Source organism: Rosa chinensis, chromosome 5, assembly GCF_002994745.2.
Source record: "Rosa chinensis cultivar Old Blush chromosome 5, RchiOBHm-V2, whole genome shotgun sequence".
Lineage (NCBI taxonomy): Eukaryota > Viridiplantae > Streptophyta > Magnoliopsida > Rosales > Rosaceae > Rosa > Rosa chinensis.
Window position 1 is genome coordinate 13,278,434 of NC_037092.1, and position 9,546 is coordinate 13,287,979.

At 40.1% G+C, this 9,546-nt stretch overlaps 2 long non-coding RNA genes across 4 annotated transcripts; both read left to right on the forward strand.

Moving 5' to 3' along the window:
• The first annotated feature begins 771 nt into the window (after positions 1-771).
• LOC112168044 lies at positions 772-4,489 on the forward strand. 3 transcript variants are annotated; one of them, XR_005800694.1, is made up of 3 exons: positions 772-1,114; positions 4,250-4,343; positions 4,430-4,489. It is a non-coding gene; the product is annotated as an uncharacterized LOC112168044 (long non-coding RNA). The 3 variants fall into 3 exon arrangements; XR_005800693.1 differs by having other exon boundaries at positions 773-1,114; positions 4,225-4,343; positions 4,438-4,489; XR_002924045.2 differs by having other exon boundaries at positions 774-1,114; positions 4,225-4,343.
• Positions 4,490-4,577: 88 nt separating this feature from the next.
• LOC112168045 lies at positions 4,578-5,147 on the forward strand. The gene is made up of 2 exons (XR_002924046.2): positions 4,578-4,860; positions 4,939-5,147. It is a non-coding gene; the product is annotated as an uncharacterized LOC112168045 (long non-coding RNA).
• Positions 5,148-9,546: the final 4,399 nt, after the last annotated feature.

Below are 9,546 nucleotides of genomic sequence, written 5' to 3' on the forward strand. Positions count from 1 at the left end.
TGGAAGAGGTTTTGATGAAAATAATGAAGCACAACTACAATTATTAGTTTTGGGTTTGGGATCAATTTTGGTCTTCAATTATCAAAAAACAATTGTTTTCAATCTATATCCTTATTTATTCATTTATACTTTTAATAATGTCTCTGCTTTTAATAATGGTTTTGTTTTGGTTGTGGCTCACGGAAGCACAAATTTCCGCGTAATGTGCACATTATTTGGAGTCCAGGAGAAATTCAAGAAGTTTCCAGGGAAGTTCAACCAAAGTTCAGTTGGGAGTCCTTGAGTACAATTTCGCATCCAACTGAACAACACTACCAACTGAACTTTGCCTGAACTTCCTTGCACTCTCTCTTAGATTAGATCTTTACTTCAATTTCCAAAATTTTTGTCTGCTTCATTTTCAGTTTCATTGTATCTAGTACTAAATACTAAAGGAGAGTTGGTGTTCATGAGCACTGTTCCTAAGGGCCTGAAATGGAGTGACGATTTTGCCCCTGATGTTTTTTTTGTTAATTACACTCGCTCCATACACTTGCCCATTGGTTTAGTGCGTTCTCATTCGATGGTGTCGATGCTGCTTATTGTGAGGTTCGCGTTTTGCAATAGAAGGGAGTAGAGCAGAGGAAGGCGATACAAGATTACAAGCTATTATATCGTTGGGATCAACACGGGAAGAAGGGAAGAAAATGGTTGGTTTTCGATAAGGTCAACAGCAGAATAATACCTTCGACGCTAAACCTTTCACAATCAGCAGAAACAACAACCGTCTACCTATCCAAGCCGAACGGTAACCAATCTCCTCCCTTCTTCCAGCAATGATGCCAACAGCCGACTTATTGACAAAGAAGAGGTAGACGGTTGTTGTTTCTGCTGATTGTGAAAGGTTTAGCGTCGAAGGTATTATTTGGTAGATTTCTAGATTTTTTGGTTTCCTTTTTTAGCTGAAACACGAATTTGTGGTGAACGTGAAAAGGGATCTCTTTTAGCCGGTGTACGTATGTGAAGAACTCTTGAATCTCCCGTCATAGTCACGTACAATAATTCGACATAATTGCAAATTGGCGTCATCTGAAGCACCGAGGCATCGCAGAGAATTCCAATCCTCCTTCAAAAGGTTAGAGTTTTCCTCCCATGATCCATGTATTATTGATGTTTAAGTGGGTATAACATGAATATGAAATTTGAAAATAAAATTTTATTTAAAGGGATAAATGATAAAGTTAAATCTTGATGGGTTATGGGTTATTCATGATTAACTGCTGCAATAGATCTTTGTACTGGGTATGTATAAAATCTTGGTGTTTTGTAGTGGGATTAGTTTTTGAACTTCAAACTTCCTTTTTTTCTTCTGGGTTTACCATTTTTCTGCTATTGATATTGATTTTTTTTTTTTATAGATATATAAAACAAAGAACTTTTGTCTACATAACTTTGTTTGAAAGTCTTCAATGTATTGAATTATATTATGCATCTCATTGAGTTTCGATCAGTTTGTGAGAGTATTGATTTGGTTGTTTAGTTTCACAGCCTTGGTTTTTGATTGGAATTAGATAAATAGATAACCTGAAAGAAGATGGAATTTGTTAATCAGAATATTGTTAGTTAAAGAACTAGCCTTTCCAGTTAGTGGCTTGCGTTCCATGAACTAACACATTGACTTTGAGGCAACCTCTTTCCACTCATCTGTAGTCTGAGAAAGGCGTGCAATGTAGTCTTAGGCTCTCATTAGTGAATCTTGATGTCTATGGGCTTGGAGTAGTGAGGTCGAAAGATGATGGGAACTAATGTTAGGCATGAGATCATGTTTCTGATTGGTTTGGATATCGGTCCTGCTGGCTGTCCGTCGTCCATAAAAAGATTAACAAATTTATTCAAGTTAGTTGATTTTGAAAAAGACTTAGTTTGATTACAAACAAGTTATGAAATAGATTGCTCATTTCATTATGTGTACTCTTACTATGAAAAATCTTTCTGCATGCTTTTTCAAAATATTAACTCTGTCATATACTTGAGATACATACTTTGTTCAGTTTCTTTCATTTAGTCAACTCGGTAAACAACTTGAGATGCTATACTATTGACTAGATATCTTCTTCTGCAAGTCTGTGGTTTAGTTTTTGGACTCTTATGTCACCCTACTTCTTCCATGCACACAATGATACAATACAAGAATTGGCATAACTTTATAGGTCAAAAATGAGTCTTAATCAGTTAATCTGTAGAAAATTCTTCCTAGGTCTATATCAAACATTATGTTCTCTTGAGTTTCTCAGTTCTCAGACTGCTAATAAATAATCTTGGCCATCTATTTTGGTCAAGAACAATCAGGCCTATCTATGCAGCTAGCTATGCTTCAAAACTGTCCTGCATGATTTCATAAAGTTACGTAGTCAACCCACTTTCCTAGAATTTTGATGCCAAAAGATGGCTTTGGTAGTTCAACATTCTTAGGTGGGCAATGGTAACTAAGATTTAGAGATTATTCACAAGATTGATAAAGTTCCTTGAGTGGCTAATACTATTTCTAATACTGAAGAGATTCTTCTACCTAGAAAATTTCCTTTCGTATCTGTTTTGATAAGGCAACAGAGTGATCGATGCTTTTATTTAGTCGGCTGCAACAGGAAACCTGAGCCAAAGTTGGTTTCTGTATTAGGGGGAACTGTCCTATAATGTTCGTAAGAGTTAAAGGATATTGTATATCAGTTAAAGACTAATTGTAGGATAAAAGGGAGCATTTGTTAGCCACCCATATGCTTCATTTACTTCTTTATTGATGATGTTGGCTAAGATCAGAGTAAGCTTGAACCATTTCCTTTTATAGGAAAAGCTTTCATGTGTCCTGTTTAAACACATGGCTAAGGTGTCCCAACTGCTTTAATATTCTTGAAGAGTTTAGATTTTTGCACATTGCAGACAACTTTTTTTTTTTTGAGAAACCCAAGGGGACGTCAATCCATTGAATGTAAATGTAGGTAACATTACAAAATGACTCACCGGGATCTCCCGGCTACGACAGAATTGAGCCATGAATAGAAACCCTAAAGTAAAACCCTAGAGATTCTAACATAATGTTAACCTTAGAGTGAAGCTCTAAGTAACCAGTGACCAGTAACCTGGCGCTACTAGAGAATGCCCCGAACACAGTCAAAAGCATTCTCCAATATATAGAGAGCCCAATACACTTAGGCCCCAATCCACCTGGATCCCAAATACGGGCCCAAAAGTGAACGAGCCTAACCAACACAGCCCACCCATAACCACCTGGCCCTATAGCAGCCCATGACACCAGAAAATCGGACCATGCCCAGGCCCCTGAAGAAGCACTCAGGGTACCCAAACCACCATCCCGACGCCGCCACACTGAGTCAGGCCACCATCGGAGTACACGATCTCCATCGTCCTCCGCGGGTTTCGTCCTAACCGGGTAATTGTCGCTTCCTGGAGCTCGGATCCACCACTAGCCCACGGAGATCGCCGATCTTGGAACCCATCGAGGAAACCCATGGGGCCAGACAACCCAAAGCACGGCCGCAGCCATAGGTCGGATCAGACCCAGCCACCACACACCACCAGCCACCCTCAGACTCCTAGATCGGAGACCAAGCCAACCTCCCACCAGCGAGTGAACTCGGTCACCATCACGCTAGCCCCGCTTTCCTCCAAAAGGGGAACCAGGATCCCAAACTCGATTTTCTGCATCAGGCAGAGTACGATGAAATTCCCTCAAAAAACTGATCTCCTGACCACTCTCTTCGCTAGCTCCGCCAGAATAGCAAGCCAATAAGAGTCGGAGGCCACAACCCACAGGTTGAACATAAGGGAAGTGCGACCCCGAGGAGGGTGACAAATAGGCTTCACGGGGCGGAGAGACCTCCACGGAAGCCAAAGATCTCGACGAGCAAAACCCTAGAGCTAGGGTTTGCCGCCGCCAGAAGAGAGGGAGGAGAGCTCTCATCGCTTAGGTTGTAATATACAATCAAGTTCCACATTGCAGACAACTTGAATGCATGACAAGATGATGATGATGAACAAGTTGAGGAATTACTTGAAATTTAACTGAGATATGTCAGTTGCATTCAGAAGAATGCTTCTGCACATTCCTTCATGCTTTCTGATTCCATTTAAGAATACCTTAGTACCTTACTATTAAAATATTAAAGAAACTTTAAATCTGAAATTCTTTGTGTAATGCTCCTCTTTTATTATTTCTCGGTTTCACAGGTAAGTTTTCTGACAAAACATGCAGTATTATGACTGGGACAGATGAGGAAAGACGATGACTAAAGTCGAAATGACTGGGTAGAAAGTTACAAGTTCATTTGGTTGCAAATGCATATGAGGTAAATATCTTCTATAGATAGATTGTCTTTAGATTACTGTGAATTCTTATCACAAAACTATTAAACTTTGTATTGAACTTCCATAGATTAACAGGTATAAGCATAAAAAGCCAAATTCATCAAATGGTACAACAAAGATCAGGCAAGTAAAGATCAGCATTATCATTTCTTGGTTAATTTCTATTGCATGTACTGAGTTTAGCCTTCACATTTGTGCTTCTCGACAGTTCAGGCAAAAAACATACCCGCAGCATGAATTAATTCATGTCAGGACCATTTTACCCTTCTCCTGCCTGCTGTTTTCCTCAATTGTCCTTCCACCTGTTCGCTTCATGTGGCACCGAGTGCCTATAATCCACTATCCTACTGAGAGAGAGATGGAGGTTTTGGCTCTGAACCCTTGCCGGTGCGGGCAGAAAGAGAGACATAGAGGAAAGAGTTCTGGATACCCGATTTCATTGAGCTTCATTGAATCATGATTTGGTGTAGTTGGGCTTGCATCTTCAAGCTTCTTCAGGTTCGATTTGCTTAGTCTAACAATCTGCAATTTTTATTTTTTGGCGGTTTTATAACTTTTTGATTTTTTTACCATCAGATACAATCTGTGCTTCTGCTGACACACAGCAAAAGAGAGGAGACGAGAGGAGGAAAAAGGGGACGGGAAAAGTATGCAATTGTTTTTTCCCAGAATCGCAAACATTTGTGGGTATTTGTATATTTTTTTCCTCGAGTATTTGGATTTGCTGTGTTTGCATGGTTTTTAGGATCATTGATTGTGTGATATTAATGTCTGTGTTCAAGGTGTGGGTGGCTTTGATTTTTTTTTTTTTTTTGAACGCTTGGGGTGTCAGTCCATTATAGTAAAGTAGGAAACATTACAAATATGACTCACCTTGACTCCGGGCAACGACAGAATAGAGTCATGAATGAATGATCTAAAGCATGCCCTAGACTACTCAAACATAATGTAACCATAGGATTAAGCTCCAATGATTCAAGTAACCTAGACACTACTAGGGAAGACTCCGAACGCAGCCAAGACCCTTCCTTAATTTTATTCATGTTTCCAAAGAAGAACCCTACGCAAAGGGGGCTTCTCCGGGCCCAATGAATAAATAAAAAATGAAAATAAAAGCTCGAGGCCCAAAAAGCCAATATTGACCCAATGTACGAGCCCAAGCACCAACAAACCCATGATCCAGAACCAGTCCTTGATCCACTTCAAACATATTGCCATCAGTGGTTGTACCTCCCAACGTCGCCGGAAACCTTGAGACGCTCACAAGGCCGTACATCTCGTCGTCGCCTCCGTCGTGCCTACCACTGCTGTGGTCACCACCCAGAAAAATACCACCGCCGCTGGGAGCAAACATGTCGCTTCCAGTGACCTTGACCCTAATGGCACCTGAGCCATCATGAGTGCATCCGCATATCTGCAACCCTCCTTGAGAGTAATACGCATCAGAACCGACGCCCCGCCACCATGAACCGACTCCACAGAAGCTTCATTCTCATCCCCGGTGATCTTCCCCAACACCGAGTCCTCACTGGAGGCCGGCCTCTGCGATCAAATTACAGTCCTTAGAATCTGAATCAGCGTTGCCTCTCGCGATCGGCCTCCGCGGGAGATCCGACTAGGCCCTCGCACTCTCAATTGCTACACCTCTGGCGAATCTGACATCACCATGGAAAAACCATAGCAATTGTTGATTTCCTACTGGGATTACTAAAGGGAGAGGGAGAGGGAGAGAGAGAGAGAGAGAGAGAGAGAGAGAGAGAGAGAGAGAGAGAGAGAGAGAGAGAGAGAGAGAGAGAGAGAGAGAGAGGTCTTGGGTGTCCATAGCAATTGCTGGTGTTCCAGTTTTTTTTTTTTTTTTTTCAATCAAACTTGAAGAGACCGAATTGTCCTTGTAAATATGACACGTGACATCCTCCGTAACGGAGGAGATAACGGCATGTATGGAAGGTGGGTCGGGTTTCAAAGTCCATGTACTGAAGTTGGGTTTCACAAACGTTGGCCACCTTAATTCTTAGTAGCCTTAAGTTCATGTACTGTTCTTAAAAATTTCCCAATTATTTAAATCACAATCATCTGTAGAATTGATACTCCGATTAGGACTGAACTCAAGTAATAGAGGACTCAAGAACTTACACACACACACATACACACTACCAATGGTGCTTGTGCTTTGTTGCGGGATGTGAATCGTAACCACAATGTATTTTCCTACTCCCTAAAATTAAAAGGAGACAATATAAACGACAGAACTATTTTTAATTTTAATACTACCGATCATTTAAAACAAAAGATGATCTTATTATAGTAGGGTGCTCAAAATATAGGCTATCTAAATTTAAGGTTTACTTAGTTACAGTTGCTGCTGGAACATGTTCCAAAAGATAGTTGTTCTAGTTGCTGGTGTATACACACCAAAGATGTTAGCCTATCAAAAGTTGGTCATGGAGTTTGTCGAAAAAAATTGCTTGCTCCAGTTCTATATATACAAAAAGTGGTGCAAGAGTTGCATTGACATGCTGCTTCAGTCAGTTTCCTACTCGCTGGGTTGTGCAGTGTCCGTTGATGACATTGCTGGTTCAATGTTAGCTTCCCTATCATTGTGAAAAAAGAAAACATAGTTACTTTTTTTTATTTTTTTTTTCACACACTTGAACTGTGACTTTGTAATATGAAGCTGAATGAAGAAAAGTTTTGTAGAGGTTTACCTGCAAACTTTTATAGGAGATGATAATACTCCAACTTCTAATTAAAATCACAAATGACCTAACAAAAAGTATGCGACTTATTCAATACACAGGACATTAAAAATACAGCATAAGTATCAACTATATAATAAACAAAAAATTAGCAACTACCTAAAGAGAAAAATTTCATGTCAATCAAACAAATGAAAGGAATAAACTTTAATCAAATTCCCAAAAGGTAAAAAAGGGTTTAATTAGAATTGGCAGTCAAGAAATTCAAAGAAGAAAATCCATTCGTGCAGCAGATCGTGCCCTGAATAAAGAAATTACCAATTAACAAAAAAAAACCACATAAAACAACCATTTTGTTAAAGGAAAAACACATTATGTGCCTTCGTCAAAGTGATTGACGGAGAGGGAACCAAGTAATTAGCAATCACCATCAATCAGTATGGATCAATGATCAATAATGATCAATAAGTAGTTAATGTCATCATTGTAATTGATATTTCCGTTGTAATTCTCTCCCTATATAAAGGGACTATGAAATGAAATGAGTGAACCAATTCTAATCTCAATTTTACTTTAACACGTTATCAGCACGCTCAGAGCCAATAGCTAAGAAATTTCTTTCCGTCTAAAAAAAAAAAACAAAACCCTAAGAAGAAAAAGTATTTCTTCTTTTCTGCCGCTACCAAAAAAAAAATCTCTCTCCAGAAGCAGATCGACCTCCCTTGCAGTCAATCGACCTCTATCCTAGCTGCTCTCACCAACCAGCACCTCTGCCTTGCACGTCCCACCGGCCTCCAGCCTAGCCCACCTCGCTGCTACACCGCCTAGCCCAGCGCGCTCCAGCCCTGCTCGTCCAGACCGGTCTCACCTAGCCTACAACCTTGCCGCCTGCAACACACGGGCCTCACCCCACCTGCAGCACACCACCGGCCTCTTGCCCAGCACGCACAGCCCACCTGGATCGCACGGAGCACTGATCCCAGCAGCACGCCTCAGACGCATAGCCCCGCCCACCCGCGCCTGCACAGCCTCGATCTCGATCTCGTCGCTGTTGCCTCTGCCTAGCGCACTCCCTCCAGCCTCGGCCCCGCGGTTCGATCACCCCTCCAGCCTCGGCCCAGATTCCAGCAGCCCCAATCACTGGTCACCTGCTGCTGCACCCAGAAGAAGACGCGTCTGCAAACAAGTATAAGACGCGAAGAAGAAGATGCGGAAAAAAAAAAAAAAAAAAAGAGAGAGAAAAAGAAAGAAAAAAAGAACAGAAAGAAAAAAAACAAACAGTGGTGATCCGGCCCAAAGTAAAGAGCCAGCCCAAAAGGAAAAAGAAAGCCCTGCGGCCCAGACACAAAAAAAAAAAAAAAAAAAAAACTTGACTTGGGTCAAAGTAAAGATCCGGCCCGAAAGAAACAAAAAGCAGGCCTCTGCATCCCAGCCAAGAAAAATAACAGGCCTGCGGCCCAGAAAAAAGAAAAGAAAAGCAAAGAAAAAAACAACAAGGTTTTGTGGCCCCTGCAAGAAGAAGCAGCCCAGTTTTTCTCAAGCTTAAAAACATTGCTACGCACGCCTGCATCAACACGCGCGTGCGCTAGGATTGTTTTATTTTCTCGAAACTAAGTATGTTCTCTTTTATTTATTTTCATACTATGGTATATTTAATTGTTTATAATTAGAACTTTTGAGCATGTTTAGTTAGATAATATTGATTTATTTTTATTTTTAAAGCATGCCTTGTTATTTTATATACGTTTTAGTATTCGTCGAAATTTGAGCATGCTATATTACTGCTTATTTTATATGTTATATATATTCATGGAATCTACAGCATGTGAATTTTATTTATGTTTACTATCTTTAAGCATGATTTATATTTTATTTTGTTATATATTATTTATGAAATTTTGAGCAGGCCATGTACTTTATTTTTATATATGCTATGTTTCATTTATTATTACATGTGTTATGCTTAATTTTAGAATGCAACATATAAATTCCGTTTTGCCATGATAAATGAAAATTCATGCGCATTATACACACAACATTACCGTGATAAAGTATTTTCACATAGCATCGGGAAAAAATGTGACCATTACGAATCTTGGTCTTGAAATCTAATTCACATTTTTGGAAAATAATTTACGTAGATGTCTTTATGACTGCGTAATTTATATATTCCCTATTGTTTATGTAGATGGCTGATCCAACTCGATCTGAATTTGACATTTTGGACTCAGACAGACTTGAGTACCATCGCTGGGTTTCCGATGTAGAAACTGCCTTTGTGGCAAAAGACTACACTGCCACCATTACCGACCCCAAAGATGATGAACTATCTAATAAGGTGAAAGCAAATGCCTTAATATTTCTGAGGCGGCATATTGATACTAGCCCACGCTGGGAATACCTACAGCTGAAGACACCCAAAGAATTGTGGAATGCCCTTAAGGGACGTTTTGGGAATATTCATGAAACTTTACTCCCAGAACTGACC